At 36.0% G+C, this 21,881-nt stretch overlaps 1 protein-coding gene across 2 annotated transcripts in view; it reads left to right on the forward strand.

The window, feature by feature from the left end:
* LOC126367114 (uncharacterized) overlaps positions 1–21,881 on the forward strand; it is a 68,466-nt gene that overhangs the window by 37,331 nt on the left and 9,254 nt on the right. The window contains exons 2-3 of one of the 2 annotated variants that reach the window (XM_050010525.1): positions 10,408–10,469; positions 15,413–15,437. The gene's annotated coding sequence lies outside the window, so the exon portion shown is untranslated. The remainder of the gene's footprint in view (positions 1–10,407; positions 10,470–15,412; positions 15,438–21,881) is intronic. The other variant, XM_050010524.1, reaches the window with a different exon arrangement.

Raw genomic sequence — 21,881 nt, forward strand, 5'->3', positions numbered from 1 at the left:
TAGGTAAGTACTAAAGTAACTAATGTACTACCTACTCACTTGCTTCCGAAAATTGCAATTTTTGATTGGAAAAAATATGAAATCAGTATCGCAGCAAACACTTCGCAATTCTACCAATCCCTTTGAGATATAAGTCCCTTCTAAAAGCGAAAAATGTTTTAGATAAGGATAAGTTTTCTTTAGAACGACTTTGGAACGTTGAACGGTGATTTTCTTCAATACTTAGTTTATCAAAATAGGCATCTACGATAAAACTTAAAAAGAAATCATATTCTCTATCTTTCTAATACTAATTTAATTTGCCTAGGTATTTAAAAAAAGAGTTTATGTAGTCGATGCTATAAATTAAAAATAAAGTTGGTGTACAACAAAAACCTATGTAAAACACAAGACCACGGAGATTGTGTGAATTAGCCAGAAACTGGCCGAAATGAAACTCGTTTCGGCGCAAGTCGGCGCAAGCGCAGCTGCTTGCTAATAAAAATAAGACAAAATACAAGTTTCACGATCAACGACCACGCTGATACAGTTTCGATGGTCTTTTAAAGATGTACTGATTTATACACCGCCTTTATTCTTGCGACTTCATCGATTTTTATGAGATTCGTTTTTTAATATTTAAATTCGCCGGAAATTGATACAAAAAGTCCTTTTATTAATTTCTATCTTATAGAAATTATTTGTGCGAAATTAACCGATTTCCAATAATAAATTTTACTTTCTTATACTTTCATTTCGTATTCATAAAATATACCTGGTGTAACTTACTAAGGTTTATTTCTCGAAAAAAGTTTCTTGTTTTATCAAATAAATATTAGCTCAAAAATCCAACAAAAAAGAGTACGAATTACAATTCGATAACAAAAAAAGATTGGTACGTGTCGTACGTACTTGCCTAACCGATTTTTCATAGTTGACAAGCAAGATGATTCATTACCGTATAAAATTATCAACAGTTGGTATATGCTTTATCTGGTGTTAAAAACTAACTTGCTTTTTAAGGTTTTCCAAAGATCGTGATTCAGACATTCGGAGAACTTTTAACAAAGAAAATAAGGAAGTGACAGAGAGAACAAAAAGAACAAGATAATGTATTATTAACACTTCTGGCAACACTGAACGTGTGTTAAATTCATTACAATAAGCATTGCGTAATGCATTACAATATTAAACACACCAGTTTACGGTTTATCTTCACTTTTATGAAACGTAGAAAACTACTTAAATAAGTAAGAAGGTATTATAGTGTTAGATAGACCAGAATCAATCGGCCTATTCTCGACTGACACATAACACCACAACACTGGCTTCTGTATTTTGACAGATAGTAACTCGCTCGTACTGCGCATTGAAGCTATTTTAAAAACACTAATAAGTAAACATTAATTACGTTCTGTTTAATAATAAACACAAAAAATAATAATAGATAATATTTCTATATTTGTCTCAAGGGCTTATACAGACATTAATAGAAATAAGGCTATTCCAAGCTATTTTATAAGACCAAAATACCTAAGTACTTACTTTTAATAATTCCTAATCAATAATCTAAATCAAAACAAAGACTCGAACAGAAGATCAAGATCGCATCGCCAGAGCGATGTCCCTGACTTATACGCCTACATGAGTTGTTAATAATGTCCAAAGCTATTAGTCTCGTTTTTTGAGCTTGTTTTTAAAGTTTAACCTCCTTGCTATTGTCTCCTTGTAATGCTATTATTAAAAATAGGAAATAGACTTGGTGGAATCAAGTACTTAGATAATATACATACCTACGTCCTGCTATTTCTTCCCCTATACTTTATTTCTTACTAGCGAACCGCCCCGGCTTCGCTCGGGTGTAATGCTGAGGAAAAAATGAAATTATTTACGACATCACATTAAAAACCTCAAATATAACAGTATTTCTCCACTATTTAATGGATGTTATTATACATATAAACCTTCCTCTTGAATCACTCTATCTATTAAAAAACCGCATCAAAATCCGTTGCGTAGTTTTAAAGTTTTAAGCGTACATAGGGTTATAGGGACAGAAAAAGCGACTTTCTTTTGTACTATATAGTGATTATCAGCCTCTCACTAACCTTATTTCCTTCTCTGTCTTCACGAACTAAGAAATGTACGATCTAATTTATTTCAAAATATATTAATGCACTCGTTCTTTTGCCACATATTAAAAACGCAGTGGAGCAGCGTAGTGGAGTACTTATACTCCTTATCCACTTTGGTTGATCGAAGGTAGGTCTGTACCTAGCAGTGGGACGCATGTAGGCTTTTAATATTATGTGTGTTATGTATATTAAAAACAAACTGGCAACAATAAATTTAAAATGGCAACAATACTTACTAAGTAATCTTGCAAAACATCTTGGCGCCTTAATCATTTAAATCGTTCTAAAATCCTATGTAAGCACTTTTAAACTAATGACCTCATTATAAATTTTAAAACGTAAATTATAATTTACAATTCATATTAATTACCGCCAATTAGCATATTTAATAAGCCGTACCTATTCAAATAGTTTAAGCACTTATTTGTTGGTAAATATTGTTGGTACCTAACCTAAGTAGGTACTTGCAATATAATGCAAAACTCATCATCATCAGCCCATTAACGTCCCTACTGCTGGGGCACGGGCCTTCCCTATGGATGGATAAGGAGATCGGGCCTTAAACCACCACGCGGGCCCAGTGCGGATTGGTGGTTATTAACGACTGCTAATGCAGCCGGGACCAAAGGCTTAACGTGCCTTCCGAAGCACGGAGGAGCTCGAGATGAAAACTTGTTTTTTTTTTGTGGTCACCCATCCTATGACCAGCCTTTGCGAAAGTTGCTTAACTTCAACAATCGCAGACTGAGCGCGTTTACCGCTGCGCCACCGAGCTCCTCAATGCAAAACTATTGCGTATTAAATGCTATAAAACTCCGTAAAGAACAATGGGAGTTTATTTCACACATTAGCTGTAAAAACGAAATAATATTCTATAAAAACAAAAGTGATATTACCATCTTTATCTTATCTAACTACCCCGACAGGAATGCGACGCGAGATAAAACGTTACTTTTACCCGTTATTATTAAAATAGACTTCGGGATAACGTTATCAATAAGTATGTCTGTTACCAAACAATTACACGTGTGTGTCGGTCGACGATTTCCCTTATTCAGCGCTTATCGCTATCGAACCACTATGGTCGATTACTTCTTTCAAATATTTTTCCTCTCAGACGACGCCCTGAGCCGAGGTTCGCGCCCAACTGGGCCCCCTAAGACTGTTGTCTTAAACGTTGTAATTAAAGTAGTTAATGCCATCTGCGGCAAATCTACAATAAGTCACATAAAAAAAGTTAAGATTTGAAAACAAAACAATTTTATTTGCAAAACTGTATAAACAACGTAATCACCAGACAGGAAGATAGAAAGCTCACACAAGTACCCATTATGTTGTGGAAGTAACCTTGTGCGCACAAGGCTTCGAGAGCACTCAGACGCATGCGCAATGACTCGTTGCATCGCCGGACACAGACAATACAGTAACCTTAGTATGTAGCAAGGATGTCTGAAAGAAAAGACGTTCTTTCAAAGTCATTTAGCAAACTGACACTGGCGGAAAAAATACTTTATAAAGTGTTCCTTAAATATTTCTAATGTGTACATTATACTTAACTGTGGATTAGAATAGAAAAGAAATAGTTACTTATTATAAAAGGACGCTACACACAAGAACAAAATAATAACATTTACGTTTAATAGAACTTCAAATCAAATCAAATCAAATCAAAATCTTTATTTGTGAATACAGGTATACAAAAGGTGTTACATAAAGTTATTACAATCTCTGTATTCAGCCTGTTAGTAGGCATAAATTTATTTTATTCTTATTCTTATTCTTATTCATACAAATAGTGGCTTATTATTTAAGTACTTACTATTAAATTCAACAATTTATACAATAGGATTTTAAGCAGAGATGTCAATTTAAAGCTAAAGATACAAGTATATTATATAAGACTATTATCCGTTAGGTATTCAAGGATGTTATAATAGGCTTTATTTGTCAATAGTGCATGTAACACGTTCTTAAAATTTTCTAGATCTAAACATGTCATACGTTCAGGCAATTTATTGAAGATCTTAGGAGCTAGACCTAAGATACTTTTGTGCAGTAGAGCTGTGCTATGTGGTACTGTACACAGTCTATTTTTATAGCGCAGGTTTCTATTATGTACCTCTATCATTTCAAATTTTCACAATTATTTAAACAATTACGTACTAATAAGCAAAACGGATGTTCTTCGAAATGATCATAAGGTGGTCCTGAAATAAAAGGGCCTCACTCAGCTCAAGTCGCGGTGTGAACCACGACCCTGGTATTATGAGGACCCAAAATAAATAGGAATAAATAGGCTTGGTTACGAATCTTCTCTGTGTAATGTTCTTACGTACTATCTATGAGAAGGGTCAACGCCGTGAGAAAAATGGAGTCCTAATAATATCTTCTCATATATGAAATGTTCCTTAAATCCGATATAAGTACAAACTTCCTTAACACGTTCAACACCACGCAAAAAGTTGCTTGTTTCATTCAAGCCATGGAGGACGGACACCCGCGTGCCACGTTATCAATTTTGTTTTTTTTTCTCGCAAGTTAACTATAGTTTTTAATTATCAGTGCAAATAAACATATGTCTCGACTACGACTATAATAACATTGTCAAAAAATTCGGAAATCATGATTGCCTGTGGGCCGCGTGGACTAATATTCTTGAATCAGTCGTAAATCGGTTAAACATCTCCCAAGCCCCACGTTTATACTCCGGAGTCTTTTTACCTACCTGATCTTATTGACAAATCCGATTATTTACGAAATCTATTTTTTTTTAGAATTTTACATTTCTTCATAAATAAAGTTTCAGCAACCCAAATGGCGTCACCCAAAAGGTCACTTAATAAAACCTAAACCTATACCCGGAAACTCTAGTTATATAAAGGTGTAACCGTTTGCAACCGGCGTGAACCAGCGGCGGGGAACCGGTTGTCATAAGGTCATAATCTGCGATACCGCCTAACGTTTGAATACGTTTATTTACTTGCACCACTAAAAATAGACTCTAGTCTAGTCTAGAAAAGGTCTGTTAACGAGGGAATTTCCAGGCTACGATCTTCAAAAAAAAAATAAATGGCGCACCTTCTATAGTGTGGGTTGTGAGGTGAATTACCAACCTCATCAACCCTGGTGTCAGGGTTATTATTGAGCCGCCAAAGGCCCCTGACATGGCTCATGTAACGACTACTTACTTACATCAGTAAGTGGTAACCGGGACCAACGGCTTAACGTGCCTTCCGAAGCACGGATCATCTTACTTTCGGACAATCAGGTGATCAGCGTGTAATGTCCTAACCAAACTAGGGATCACAAAGTGATTTTTGTGATATGTCCCCACCGGGATTCGTTCCCGGGACCTCCGGGGATGGCGCTGTACATATTTTTCTTCGTTTAACCTTCTAACTTCATGGTTAATAGATATAGGCATCTTTTGTCTTTGTTTTTGGGTATAAATGACGTTTTATTTCACCCAGGGCACTTCCGCCCATTATTATTCTGTTCAAAATAAAGAGAAGCAGTATCAGGTAGCAACGAAATTCTATACTTACATAATGTGATGCAAATATCAGGCACCAAATTGTATCTGTATTTATGATTCTGCTATTACATTGAATTTTGGAATGATTATGTACTTACCCCAAGTCATCATCACCAGCCCATTAACGTGCCCACTACTGGGGCACGGGCCTTCCCTATGGATGGATAGGGAAATCGTGCCCAAGTAAACCCCAAGTAATGAGAAATAATTATTCGTATATAAAAACTAGCCAAGTCGCTACAATATTTTCTTAAGTTATAAGAAGAAATTATATTATTTTACGTTGTTATAAATAAATTTCAGAACTAACCATTGAACTTGGCACCCATTTAGATCTCACTTATTTTGTCGTTGAAGTCAACAACCCAGGCATAGGTATATCATAAAATTGAACTTGGTCATTTCACATTTATGTTTTTGTTGAGATTGTACTTACATGCATAATGAGCTAAGTAGCGGTACTTTTCAAGAACAGCACGTATTAAAATTTTAGGTATTATGAATTTAAATATGCAAATAGTTTCACAGATTTCTTGTCAACAGACCATTTCTTAACGGTGTGTTGATTGCTTTAAGTTTTGAACAAATCGGAAAACCGTGGCACTAAACAGGTAAACAGTGACTTCTAAAACTCGTTAGAAATTGATACGGTCTATTTCAGATTAATTACACTTTAAGTCTTTGATTAACTTTTTAATTTCGGAATATTTACATTTTATTTTTGATACATATTACAATGAAATAAGTGAGGAAATAAATATAATAATAGTTACTTTTTTAGTCAAAGTTATATAATATAATAAATACCATGTTATCATGGGAAGAAAAACCGTAAAAACCATTTTTAAATGACAGACCTCTAAAAAGGCCAAACATACGAATAGTTACAATTACATAACTATAATTGCACCTATAATTACAACATGGTATTCAAATTGCTATGGTAACCATAACTGGCGTGTATTATTTAATATGTACCATAAGCGACTATTCTGCAAACTTACAAATTGTATAATTTTGCGAGTTATTCTATTATTCTGCTCCCACGCAGGTCAAATTAGAGGAATTAAGAAAACAAAACGTTACATCAGATAAACAAAGCCTTATTTTATACACAAACAAAAATCGTGAAGGCATTTATAAGTACAAAATTCAAAAATATCTTTATTCAGTAGGACATACCTAACAGTTACACTTTGACTCGTCATTTTTACATAACGAACGTCTCATCCGTAAAACATGAATACTTAGTTTGTTCACTTGCTTCCCAAGTGTAGAAAGCTCTACAACTTTTAGCCTCCATAACCTTTAAAGAGCAAATCTGGGGGTTAAAAACTATAGTAACGCATACATCAATGGTAAAAAAGGTTACATTGAAGCAATTCATTTAAAAAAGCAATATTGCTATTTGACATTGGGCACTTAGCACCTACTTTTATATGCAATTCTGAAATTACAATGTTGGCTTTTAGACGAAATGCTTCAATGAGGTTATATTAGACGCCTGGGCTTTGCTAATTGGTTCTGAGAATTAAGTTTGTATCAAATTACAACCAAATGCCAAACAAAAAAGAGCAGAATTCCTTAACACCAGTAGCCTCAACACCTAAACTCCTCCTTACCTACCTTACAAATAAAAACTAAACCAGGTATGGACGTGGGTTTAAGTATTTGCCAGCCAAGCAAAGTTCAGTCGAATTGTATGATAATTGGATTCGATTTTTTTTTGGCTGCCAAGTGTTTATTTATATTTATTTCTTTATAGATAGATACCTACTTAAATAACGTAAATAGTGAAATCTAGAAAGTGAATTACAATACAAATTAACATCCATCAACAAGGCGATTGGTTCTAGTCAGGTTCTAGCATTACTTAAACAAATGACTGTCGAGCTAATATTGAAACCGCAAAGACATTTCGTTCGAAAGCAAAACATGCAAAACCACCGTCGACGCTTTGAAGCAACGAATCAAGTTTTTCTTAGAACTTTAAAATGGGTCACTCGGCTAAAGTACTCTGAGAATAAGAAGTTTTAACTACGTGAAACTAAGTAGGCAGGTCTTGAGTTGTTCGGTTGTCTGCCTGCTCTAAGTTATGCAGAGGGATTTAATTACTTTTCCATTTCCACTCTTCTTGAGTTTTCCTCTACGTAACTGTGCTTTACCTACTGTTTTTCTTTCTCTTTTTATTCTCCTCTCCTGCAAATTGGGTGATCAACGACCAATCTCATCAACGGTGGTGTCAGGATTGCTATTGAGCCGCTAAAGGCCCCTGACATTGGTCATAATAACGACTACATACCTATTGAAGTAAATACGTGGTAAGTAGCCGGTACTGACGATTTCGGACAATTGATTGAACAGTGAAGCGCTCAACCACAGAACCACGGGGGTTGTTGTGTTTCTTGAATGAACAGAATCTACTATTTACTTTACGAATAGTTTCTAAAGTTACATCGTTAGGTTCACATAAGTATGTAATATTATACTACTAATATACAATATTAAATTGACACTCAAGTGTAAGTACATGCGTCATTTGAAGATTCACAACCATTCGAAATTATTTAATTAGTCTATGCACAGTGTTTTATAAACCCTAATTTGTTTCATCTTTTTTTTTCTTCAAATTACTATACATCGATATTTTGATTACAAACACTAGAGTAAAACTCCGAAAACAATATGGCTTCTAGTTTTTCAGGAAAAAGAAATAAAGTTAGCCTAAAATCCGGGTCTAAATTTCGAAAAGAAATTATTGTAGCTCAAGAACTAAAATAGTTATTTTAGTTTTGATTGTACCAATTGAAAGTAAATAATATTACTCTACATTTCTACCTATCATTACGCCTGCCTAAACACACCTCTCAACTTTTTCTAACGACATCTTCAAATAAAATAAATTCGATAAAAAATAGCACAGTAAGTACGTGACAGTAATAAAATGGGCCTAAATTGTGATGATCAGTTAAATTTGTTTTTGTACGAGAAATCAAATTACTTTTTGCGGGTTGCAAGTTTTTAGTGACATTTATCGATTCTTATACGCTCCGCAGGAGTTCTACCTTTGCTAATATACTTACCTACTAACCGACTTAGATATTATAAACATCTACAATGCTGAAAGCAGATCAAAATTCTTCCGCATCGTACGCGCTGTCAGAATTTTCACTTTTATCTGGAATTGTATTGACTATCACAGAACAGAGAAGGCAATTTTTTTAAATTCCCGATGCTGTCCAATTACATTACGCGCAGAATTCTTTTGATGACGTCATCAGAATATTTCAAATTAGTAAAACAAAAAAATCGACCTTAGCGTTCTGCGATAGTGACAAACCACATAAAATGACGGCCTCCGTGGTCCAGTGGTTGAGCGTTGTGCTCACGATCCGGAGGTCCTGGGTTCAAATCCGGGGATAAATCACAAAAATCACTTTGTGATCCCTAGTTTGGTTAGGACATTACAGAGGCTGAGCACCTGATTGTCCAATAAGTAAGATGATTCGTCCTTCGGAAGGCACATTAAGCCGTTGGCCCCGGTTATTACTTACTGATGTAAGTACGTAGTCGTTACATGAGTCATGTTAGGGGCCTATGATGGCTCACTAATAACGCTGTCACCAGGGTTGATGAAGTTGGTAATCCACCTCACAATCCACACAATAGACGATATAAAACGGAAAATTCTAAATGTACGTACCCATGTCGTGGAAAAAATTTGCTCTGCTTTCAGCTTTATGGGGAAATCAAGTCTAGAAAATGTGATATAGTTAGTTCGCTAATAGCTTATGACGAATTTTGGACAATAAAAATCTCGTAGAATTTTAAATAAGCTTTTGAGGTTTTCTTGCATACATATATTAGTGATGCAAGTTTTGTAATAAATTGCTCAAGTCAGTCGAAGGTTGGAGTCAAAAGACTAGTCCATCTTTTGGATTACCCCTTATTATACTAACCGTATAGTATTAAAGAACGGAAGTGTATATTTGCATAAGTACTTCCTAAAAGGTTATGCACGTAATACTAAGTAAGAGTCGTGGTCGTGGCATGCTATAGCTTTTGTAAGAAAATTCAAAACTGTGACGCTTGATCACGATTACAAGAAAACCCTTTTTGCGTTATCCTTAAATTAGTTTTTGGAGGAAATAAAAACATTCAAGTCACATAGGTCTTGATTGGAGGAAAATGTTTTGTTTTTGAAAATAAGTAGGTAGGTTTTATATTATCGTATAGGTATTTAACCTTTACCTTATTTTACACTAAAATAAAAAAGTTTGTTTGCACGGTTTTGTTACCACGAGATCTAATAAGTGCCGAGGTAGGTAGGTGTTAAGATATTGATGCTGATTCACTGTACACACCATCTAATTTTATTTTAATTTACGGTTTTTACTGTTTTGTCTGAGGACCTCGGTGGCGCAGCGGTAAACGCGCTCGGTCTGCGTTTGTTGAAGTTAAGCAACTTTCGCAAAGGCCGGTCATAGTATGGGTGACCACATAAAACAAAAGTTTTCATCTCGAGCTCCTCCGTGCTTCGGAAGGCACGTTAAGCCGTTGGTTGGTCCCGGCTGCATTAGCAGTCGTTAATAACCATCAATCCGCACTGGGCCCACTATCCATCCATAGGGAAGGCCCGTGCCCCAGCAGTGGGGACGTTAATGGGCTGATGATGATGACTATTTTGTCAATTTGTTTGTTTGTAATATGTCTACTTAATGTATTTTTTAACTAAAGTAAGTATATCTATTGTTACAGGTACAACAGTGAAGTAAGGAGTAGGACGTCGTTTTACAAGCTCCTTTCGTCATTGAAAATTGGTAAGTAGTATTAAAAAAAACGACCTGAGCGTTACAAAGGCCACATCGAAGCAATTCATCTTAAAAAAACGTATATTATTAAAGTAAGTGCGCAATGCAAACAAAAGTCAAATAGCAATGTTGGGGATACCTGGTTGATGGTCGCGATGATTGCGAGTGTGGAGTATCACCACAAACTATGGCTCACCTTTTGTGCTGTCCTAAGTGCCCTAACACCTGCACTATTAAAGACCTGTGCGAAGCCACTGACAATGCCGTAAGCGTGGCCAATTATTGGTCAGCAAAAATTTAGTTTCGATCGCCATCGACTCGCAAAGAAGAAGAATATTGATTTTTAACATGAATTGCTGTAATGTGGCCTTTTTAAACCCCCCCCCCAGTTCAGTACAATTAGTGATATTTCAATAAGATAACATGTTACAGTCGTCTCAATGCGCGGTAAGAATTAGATCTGTCAAAGTACGTAAGCTAGTGTTGTGATGTTCATTAGCATAGTCGATATTAGGTCGATCGATTCTATTGTATCTAACAGTCAACATCCCCCTAGCATTATCCCGTTTTTCACAGGGTCCGCTTACCTAACCTGAAGATTTGACAGGTCCGGTTTTTACAGAAGCTACTGCCTGTCTGACCTTCCAACCTGTGAAGGGAAAACCAGACCAATACAAGTTAGGTCACATACCTCCGAAAATGCATTTATCGGGAATGTGGGTTTTCTCACGATGTTTTCCTATCTAACAGTAGAAATATACATTTTAATAGCTAGTGGAATAGGTACACACAATAGTAGTTTAATAGTTCAAATGAGGTGACGCTAATAACACGAAAAATATCCAAAAATATAAAATAAAAACAAGAATATATGTATATTATGCGGGTGTGTAAAGTTGGAAGAGGAAGGCCTTGGTGTACCGCGATCAAATCCAGGATGTTTTAAAGAAACATGCAGAGTCCTAACCCGGCGAGCATGCATGAAGAATTTGATGAGAATGGAAGAAGCGAAAGTGGTGTGTCAGAAATAGTAAAATTCCGTGATGTAGCCTTATATAAACTTAGTAATCGCCAACAAAATAAAATTCTATATCTAACAGCGGAACTGCTAAACCAGAGCAAAAAATTCAAGCATCAATTACTTTTGGTAATCTTTTAAAGATGACGAACTTTTCATGTATGACTTCCGAAGTCGAGACTTAAACCCGTGTTCTAAGATGTTCACTCCAACTGTTGGCGTCAGATCTGGCAACCCCCGTGGCAAAGTTAGGTTTTTTACATTATTATAATTTTGTGATCTTTTACTCTTTATTATACGTTAATACTGAGTTGGTCATCTTTGGTTCCTCTCGCTAATCGTACCAACCTTCCTCGACTTCAAGCCTTTCTCGAACTCAGCTCGAAATCTGCATTCTTAGGGTGGTATAAACGAATCTCAGCTGAGACTGCCCTCAAGATCATGCTCAAGTCTCTGTTTTTATATGAGAACTGCCATATTGACATGATCTTGAGGGCAGTCTCGAAGATGAGATTAGTTTATTAATTATTTAGATTATTCGATGAAGAAAGCAACTGTCCCGTTCCCGTTCCCGCCAAAAAGTTCTTTAAAATACCAAAATTGACAGCTGAGGCAGAGTCGAGTAGAGAAAGAGTCGAGTGGACATTTGAGAATAAGGATGTTAAACATAGATAGGTGCATATACTTAGAGCTGGTAAGACTACAGCTGCGTAGGTGTCTAAGTATATCGAGCTTAGCATATCTAACTGTTTAATGGTGTTAATGTGACAAAAACCAACGTGTATCTTGTGAAGGTAGTTATTCAACTATTCAATGAGTTAGATACAATGTAAATGAATCTTGATACGCGAAAAAAGGTGAACCCATTTTAGCATTTTAAATATGATGGGAACGTAGAATGTTCTGATTTATGTATTCATATTTGCTGATTGACATAACGTCGGCTTGTCATTAGGTACTTAGGTACTTACTGTAAACTTGATGTAGGTAAGTTGTGTTCCTATGGCATTTTTTAATCGTGACTTGTAGATTAGTTTTCCACGCGCGACGATTTCGGTTAACGCACGCGGCATGTTTATAATTGTAACCCTAAATAACATAAAAAAACTATTTACTTAATAGTAAGGACACTGGCTGCTTTTCTTTTTCAAATTGTTCTTTCTTGTACTCTGGTCTCATCTGCCTAGAGGTTAGGTTATAAGTAAAGGTCTTTTTACATAAGCTTTACGCCTTTTTACTGCTGGGAATGTTCCCACTTTGGGAACGTTACATCACGGGGTGAGAGCCTTCAGCGGTCCCCATTTGTACCTACGTCGCAAAAAATATTTAAAAAATATATATTTAGGTTATAAAATATTTAAATATTTAGGTTACTTATTTTATAATAACAACCTGCTCTAACCGTAACACTTGCTTGCTACATGAAAGTTCCCGAAACCCGAGCCAGTACGGCGCAACTTTTGGTTTCTACTTACATCACTACTGTCACTCGACGACCAACTTAACCTTACACTTGAATTTGTTATTCTGAACTTTACCGCCTTCCATAAAGATGCAGAAGCAAACTATAAGTTTACTTTAGTGGATCGTGAGTCCATTGAAAATAGATAAAGGAGACAAGTTGCGAACATTGAGTGTCAGTTGGGAAATCTCTGACTATCCGATCGGCTTTCGTTGGCGACAAAATGTAGCAACGAGGGTCACGAAATATGATGACTGAAAAAGTGAAATGTTTTGGCAATCATCAGTTCATTGCTCGGGTTTCTCCATCGGGAAATCAAGTTTGACTTTTGATACTTATTAATTCTTACGACTGTTTTAGGAAAGTAATTAACGACACGGGTTAAAAAAAGCAATATTGCAATTTGACATTTGCGCATATAAAAATAAGTGCGCAATGCACACATAGTGTAAGTACTTACATAGTAATTTGATATTGTAGTTTGGTTGTTGTAGCATTTACTTGGCACCGACTTCAGAATTATAAAATTAGGTAATTAACTGATTGAAAATACGTACTTATTACTTTGTGCGAAGTAAATTTATTTATTGCTTTTTAGTTTTGCGTTTGAAGTCGGTTTTTTTTGTTAAAAAATTTATTTTTTAGATAAATTTCTTCGGTGTGGCTTGTTTTTAACCCTCAGTTCAAGTCTTGGCAAAGAACACTCATGTGTTATACAGTCATAATAAGCTATGACAAGTCATGCAAATGAACATATCTATGTTCATTTGCTTTGTTAAGTATCTACTTAACTAAGATTGTACAATTAATATTAGTTAAACTCTGTTGGTTAGTTAACACTAAAACATTATCACAATCATTCGTTAATCAATCAAGACCGTTCTAAATAGCTTTTAGATATCTAAACCACATTACATTACTACCTAACACAGCATCACGCTTATATCCCCAAGGGGGTAGGCAGAGGTGTACAGTCATGAGCAATATAATGTACCCACTTTAGGACTCTGTCGCACTAACATATTTGACATTTTGTGAGACTTACAGTTCAATTTGTCAAAAAAGTTAATGTGACATGGTACCAAAGTGTATACATATTAATGCTCGTGACCGTACAGTATACCTAGCCTCTAAGCAGCTATTTATATATTTAAGTCCCACCATACCACATTTTATTAAGCAACAAATGATTTAAGTATTCTATTTGATGATTTTATTCTATTAAATTCTGAAAACTAAGAAATCCAAGAAAAGCAATGTTTTTCAATTTACTTATCATAGATAACTCTTCATGACATCTATAATGATTTATTCTCACATATTGATTACTTGATAGGTTAATGTATACTCCTCCCCCACATTTGCCATAACAGAGAATGCTAATGCTTCTTATGCTAGATGGTGCAAAAAACCTAATTGACATGCAGGCGCTGGCGCAGGCGGGGTTACACTAGGCTGAATAATTTGCTCGATTTATAATCTGTGCCATAGTATAATGCGGCAGTATCCGTTTGATACTAAAGCAAATCTTTTTTTTTTGACATGACTTATTGTAGATTTGCCGCAGATGGCATTAACTACTTGGCCGGACAAATGGGGAGCGCTGAAGGCTCTCACCCGGTACAACGTTTAAGACAATAGGCCTTAGGGTGCCCAGTTGGGCGCGAACCTCGGCTCAGGGCGTCGTCAGAGAGGAAAAATATTTGAAAGAATTAATCGACCCTAGAGGGTCGATTAGTGATAAGCGCTGAATGAGGGAAATCGTCGACCACGGCGGGGTCGGTATCGGGGCCCTATCTTTTCTGCAAAACGATATACTACTTATTTAAATATCTTTAGCGAAGTTCTTAGTTCAAATTTAAAGTCTGCTATCTTTCGAATCGGTTGCATAATGTTGTGATAAGATGCTAGTGTATGTCCAAAATAGTACCACTTAAATATGCGTATCACTAACTGAACACCGTGGTCATTATGCCACCATAAAGGCATATTAACAATACATCACACCAACGCGAACCAGCACAAAAGATTATGGTTACACAGTTATTCAATTATAAGCAAACAAAACGGTTTAACGGTTGTTCACGTGTTAAAAATATTTTTATCACGCGAAGACGCGAGTGTGATGCGAGCCTAATAATCTTTAATGTCAGTGAAAATTGCCCGTTCAGAGCCCACCTTTTTGCCAACTTTCACTGGGAGATTGGTCTTTTTTCCCCCATTTCACCTCACTTGAATGGATAATGCTCCAATAGTTATCTCCACGACCGATCTAGACAGCTACTATTTAGCTATTTTCTAGTAATAGATCTACTTAAACTCTTGCTGAAGACATCATAGACATCTCATTGTTGTAGACTCACGAACACCCACAGTCTTTTGTCTTTTTTATTTGCAAAACGCATTTCGAAAGTAGTCGTCGATTGTTATTAATTTTCAATTATATAATTCGTCTTTTGTTCTGGGTCGCAGTCACGAATAATCCGTCGCAGTAACAGTAAGTAGTTGAGATGTTATCACCCACGAACTTGTCCAAATATTTATCAGCTTTATTTTTATCTTCTTTTCTTTCTGAGATGATGTCATCAAGAGTCATCTCCAACAGAAGTGAGCTTAGCGTCTTGTGCTTTTTATAAGGGTGCTAATTCCGGTAAATACCATCTAATTTTATTTTAAGTTATATCTGTCATTGTCTTATCCGCCGAAAAGGAAAGGGACGGGTAATCGACAAGCATAAAATTTATGGAACACACGTCAATTTTAAGCACAAATCTAAAACAACCGTCTAAAAATTTTACATTGGCCAATAACCCGACAGAATTAAGTTGACAGCACACGTCAAACGGTTTGCATACCAGCGAGATACCTTTTTGATTCGCCCAGGTTATTCATTAATTTACTCATTCTTCCTAAAATTAAGAGCTGTCAATCATCCGTCCCTTTCCTTTTCGGTGGATAAGAAAATGACAGGTATAACTTAAAGTGAAATTAGAAGGTGTCTGCAGGAATCGGGGCCATTAACTTCGATCTTCAATTACGAAAAATAAAAACTTTTGTCCATTTTAGGCCTAATTCTTCCTGGAATGAATGTAGAGTGATGATTATGTCAGCCAGTGCATAAAACAGGGACAATGACAAATCCTATTCGTTAAAATGTTTCCCTACGGATTGAAGAGGTAGGGAACCCTTAATATGGCGTGTAGTGTCGAGTCATAGAGGAAGTGAGAGGAGAATCATGACGCAGGGTTCGCGTTTCCGCATCACTTTGAATGGCGTCTTTACCTGTCGGTCGATCGTAAATTTGCCAATCATGTTGTTAGACAACTACTGTTTTTGTTCGCGTCTCACTTGTTGAGTTTTTTTTTTTTTGACGTGATTTATTGTAGATTTGCCGCAGATGGCATTACTACTTGGCCGGACAAATGGGGAGCGCTGAAGGCTCTCGGTACAACGTTTAAGACAACAGGCCTGAGGGTGCCCAGTTGGGCGCGAACCTCGGCTCAGGGCGTCGTCTGAGAGGAAAAATATTTGAAAGAATTAATCGACCCTAGTGGGTCGATAGCGATAAGCGCTGAATGAGGGAAATCGTCGACCACGCCGGCGGGGTCGGTATCGGGGTCCTGAAGTGTTTGGTGTCGCGAGCTGATTGGCTGCCTCTATGGCTAGGGTAATCGGGTCGTCAGGATCGTATATTACGTCCTTCGGACGCCGATACTTTTCAGTACCGTCCCTAAGCGGGATGTATTCGGAAGCCGCAACTACCAGGGGATTTGGGTGGTGCGGAGCAGAATCGAAAAAACGTTTGGAAGCTAATTTGAGCTCACTTGTTGAGTGATTGTCTGAAGATGTTATGAAAGGATTGCATTGGTAAAATACATTTTAGGTAAGTATATGTGGTCCAGTAGTTGAGCGTGGGGCTCACGATCAGGATAATCGAATCCCGATGGCAACATATCACAAAAATCACATTGCGAGCCCTGGCTTTTAGGTCACTGCAGGCTGAGCACCAGATTGTCCGAAAGATGGTCCCGGTTACTACTTACTGATGTAAGTACGTAGTCGTTATATGTGGGCGTGTCAAGGGACGATAGAAGATCAAATTGAAATTATCTACTAGTGGCGGAGCCAACTAGTTAACGTGCCTACCGGATCATCTTACTTTTTGATAATTATGCTATTTCCATAAAGGTACTAAACCTCATAAATAAATGTATGTTTGTTTCTTTCTATTTTCTATATCTGCGTTGCATAATTCGATCAAGATTGCAAAGCTCTGTGCTCCAACTGCACTATGTAATATTATGCAACTAAAGTTATCTACCATCAATAAACCACATAGGTAGTGATAGTAAACTTATACAGAAACTCTTATGGATGTATAATCTTATTTCATAAGTATATTTCAATGTTTGAACTAAGTATTTTAAAATTATCGTCTTCCGTGATGGAGCACGAGATGATTTGCTTTAGCCCGTCTTGAGGAGACTTTCGTAAAATATTTTCTAGTTATTGCTTTGCAGCTAAGTTGTGACTGGGTTTCCACGTGTTTGTCAAGTACTTTTAGTTGAATCTTGAATATAATATATATAGAGATAGGTAGGCAATTTTTTGACCATTTTTTACGATCCTAAAAACAGCGCAAATCTTATAGCAAGTGAAAATTTACGACTGAGATATCATAAGTTAAAACTGTTACAAATATTCCAAGCATTTCCGACATTTTTTGCTACAAAAAGATCTAATCTAGCTGTTATGTTATCAAAATAAAAACGAGATAAGCAACAAGCAAAGAGTTAGTAGCGCTTTTTTGCCATAAATTCCTGTAGCATTTACCATATCTTTTTTGAAATTGTTTGACTTTCGATAGGGTAAAAAAGACAAGGGCTCGAAGTTTTAGGAAACGCGTGTATTGTTCACCATTATAGAAAAAAATATTATTGCAGTATTGCCATACTAAAATAATTATTTAAAAACTAAAATGTTGGGGTTGCCAACAGAAATATCTAATGAAAACATGGTAACCTTTATCTTGGTATAGTGTGTGCCAACAAATCGTATGATAATGATATAAAAAGTGTGCAAAGTTCACAAAGAATCGTAACATTATAAGCCTAACATCCGTGTCCGTGACGGTCCATTTAAACAACGTATTTTCTGCAAACTTTCTTTGTTCCCAACAAGATAAGGGAAATTGTAGTTATATACCACACCCCGGACACCTCATACAAACAACTACACATTGACATTATCGTACACGCGCATCTGTGTGTGATGTCGAACGCCATACGATTCAAGTCTAAACTGTGTTCGAGGGAGGGTGAGGTAAGCCTAGCTCAGAGGCTGGTGGGGAGCGGAGAGTTGCCGTTCAATACGTAGTATTATTCCTTATTCTATGGTTTATACTTTGCAATCAGATCTTGCTCTTGATGACCACAATTTCAAATTCTACTTACGGATTACGCGCGAAATCAGAAATAAGAAAATCGATTTCTTAACATCGATTCGTCCTTACTTGCAGATTACATATGACTCATGTTCGTGATCGATCGGTCGGAAAGAGAAATACATTAACTGGACAAAAACAAGGAAGTGATGCTTCTAACAATATTCAAGGACAGTGGGTGCAAACGATGTAATTTTAGAGAGAAAAAATAGATTAACGAAACTAATGAGCTTAAAATAGAATAGAATAAAAAAGTTCGTAACGTTCTCTGGCTAGTACCTATTGAAAGGTTAATAAGTACTTATACAGAAATGTTTTTTTTTTAATATTTAATTAAGTTATAAAGAAAATTGATTAGGTTATTTATTTATTTATTATTGTTAAAGCCTTAATAAGATATTCAATTAATGAAGGACACATTATTATCAAGGACATCTATTATCCCGATCAAACACGATCTTCAACGTTTTGTTAGATTAGTAACATTTAAAAAACCCGTTGAAAAACCACATCGAAGCAATTCATATAAACAAAGCAAACATTGCATTGCGCACTTACTTTCATATGCGCAAATGTTTTATGCCTTTTTAACCCCCAGTACAGACATTTATTCATTATAATTATTTTTCTATATACTTAATTAAATTCTTGTTTATAAAATATGACCCTCGATTGTAACAACTTACAGTCTATTTTACTTTTGTTTTCTTTTCACGTTTGATGGTAATATTTTGACCTAAAATTGTAAAATTACTTATGACTATTTCGTGGCATTTTTATTTTATATTCTTTATTTTTTTATTATTTTAAGTTTATTTATTTTTTGATTGCTTGTTAAACTTATTTTTTACCATTCTATTTCAGTATTTCGAACACAATTCTTGTGATGCGAATAAATACTTATACTCAAGTCAATGAAGTTGCTTGTAGTTCAAACGGAAAACCAAGGATATTTCCTCTAGTAACTATGATAATGTTATTATATTACCGTGTACTTTACAATAACGATCTTGTTTACTGAAAATAAGAAAACGAGTGTTGCTGTAATTGCCTATTCCATTCAAACCTGTACAATAAAAGCGAGACGGAAAGCCTTAATACATGTATTTTATAAAACCGCAGACTTAAAAACTACTATTAACATTTATTAAAACGAAGCTAGAAATGAACATGCATTTTACACCTATTTCCTCAGTTTAACTGTTCCCGTACATTTACAAGTGAAATATCAACTTTTTATGAGTGAACGTGGAAAATTATGTTGGGAACGGAGCATTTAGTAGGAAAGGCAATAAAAGTACTGCCTAATCTTCGTTTTGATGGCGACGAGCGAGCGGTGGAGTTCCCACGCGACGTATCTTGAGGATCGGATGAGGTATACGGCGAGATGTCGCCATGATAACACGCTTCCTAAAATTACGCTTATGATTACGTGTGACGATTATATCCGTGGAAATGTACGCATTTAAAATATGACATTCGTGCTGATGCGGTCTTTGTATTAGTTCCATTTCTATTCTATATTTAGTCCTCATTCCTTATTTGAAAATATTTAGACGCGTGATTGGAATAGGATTTGCGATCTTCTTCTTGTATCGTGTGGGTTGTGAGGTGGATTACCAAACCTCATCAATCCTGATGTCAGGGTTACTACTGAGCCGCCAAAGGACATGACATGACTTATGTAACGACTACGTACTTATATCAGTAAGTAGTAACCGGGACCAACGGCTTAACGTCTTTAATAAATTATTATTATTATTAACGTGCCTTCCGAAGCACGGATCGTCTTACTTTCGGACAATCAGGTGATCAAATATATCTTTATTCAGTTGGTAAAATAGTTACACTTTGAATCGTCAATTGTTACATAACGAACGTCTCATCCGCCTAAAACTACTGCAGCTTCTCACAACCTGTATAGCCGGGGAAAAGAAGCTGCAAGAAATACATGATTTTTGTGATATTTCCCCACCGGGATTCGAACCCGGGACCTTCGGATCGTGAACCCAACGCTCAACCACTGGACCGCAGAGGCCGTTAAATTTGCGATCTTTAAAGGTTTGTTTCCATCCATTCGCAGGAATCAACCACTGAATCCTTCAAGTATGTTGACTTTATACTTACTAACTTTTTTTACGTTGGTCCCAGGTACTATTTACTGATGTAAGTGAGTAATCGTTACATGAGCCATGCCAGGAGTCTTTGGTGGCTCAATAGTAACCCTGACACCAGGGTTGATGAGGTTGGTACTCCACCTCACAACCCACACGATAAGAACATAAACATAACAGTAGGTATTAACTGTTAGCAATCATAAAACCTTTCAATTTATTACCTACCATACGAGCAGGCTTCATCTCTGATAAAAGTCAAAGAAAAACAGATTTTTTGCTCGAGTGCGCTTAACGTTGCTTATTATAACGTCAAAGACATAATTTACATACAATAGATATAGTAATAATGTGAACTCATACATCTTAGCACCCACGGTTTAAGCCACCACGTAATTAGTTTCGATCTATGTCACAACTAATAATAATTAACCTTAGAAGTAGATAGGTATACTCACACTGTTTGACAACCGTTTTTTGCAGACGAAGAAACGTTTAAAACGATTATTTATTAGCATTGTTCTGGCCAATTTATGTTTAGGTATCTATATCTATTGTCTATTTAAACAGATGTCTATTTCTAGCTTTGTATTAACTCCTCATTTACATTTAACAGCAGTACCTAAGATGAGTTCAAAAGCAAATACATTTACCTAGTCATTCTTCTTTTGTCGGTTACAAATGAATCTAAAAGTGATAAAGACTTAAGTTCAAAGTCATTGTAATTATAATGATCAGACATTTTGAAATATGTAAAATGAATGATATAGGTTGGTCGCCCCAGGAAGGATTAATGTGGGCTTATCTATTCTAATTGTTTATTATTTGCAGGCTGATCTAATAATCTAAGGCTGGTAGTGGGACGAGTCTAGGCTGTTCGTATAATCTGATTCAATAATAATCACTAGATACTGCATAAAAACTTCTCTACACATACGAAACATGGTACGAATCGTTAACATCTGTGGATTACGTTCATTTCCAACATGTCATTTGCTAAATTTAGCTGTAGTAGGTATTCTATTCGTGTTTTTTTGTCTGTGTCGTCGACCCAAACTTAATTATCTTCGCAAACCTGATTCGTCCTTACTTTGGAGTTAGACAGAAAGATCGTGGTTCACAATCAGCACCTTGACACAACACGTAGAGCAATAAACACATAAGGGGCAAGTATCATTGGTACATAATGGCTACAAAATCTGCAATTAAAATGACGCGCGAACGTTAATACTGTTATCAGATTCATATTCGTTTGTGAAACAAAACTCAAGGCTCTGCGATCTTGGCGTCCACGCTTAGAATAAAACACTAATTAGTTTGCTTAAAATAGGATTTGTCTCGTTGTCTGTATAATTGGCCCTGAACTTTGGGATAAAATAACCTT

Source organism: Pectinophora gossypiella, chromosome 5 (assembly GCF_024362695.1).
Source record: "Pectinophora gossypiella chromosome 5, ilPecGoss1.1, whole genome shotgun sequence".
Taxonomy (NCBI): Eukaryota; Metazoa; Arthropoda; class Insecta; order Lepidoptera; family Gelechiidae; genus Pectinophora; species Pectinophora gossypiella.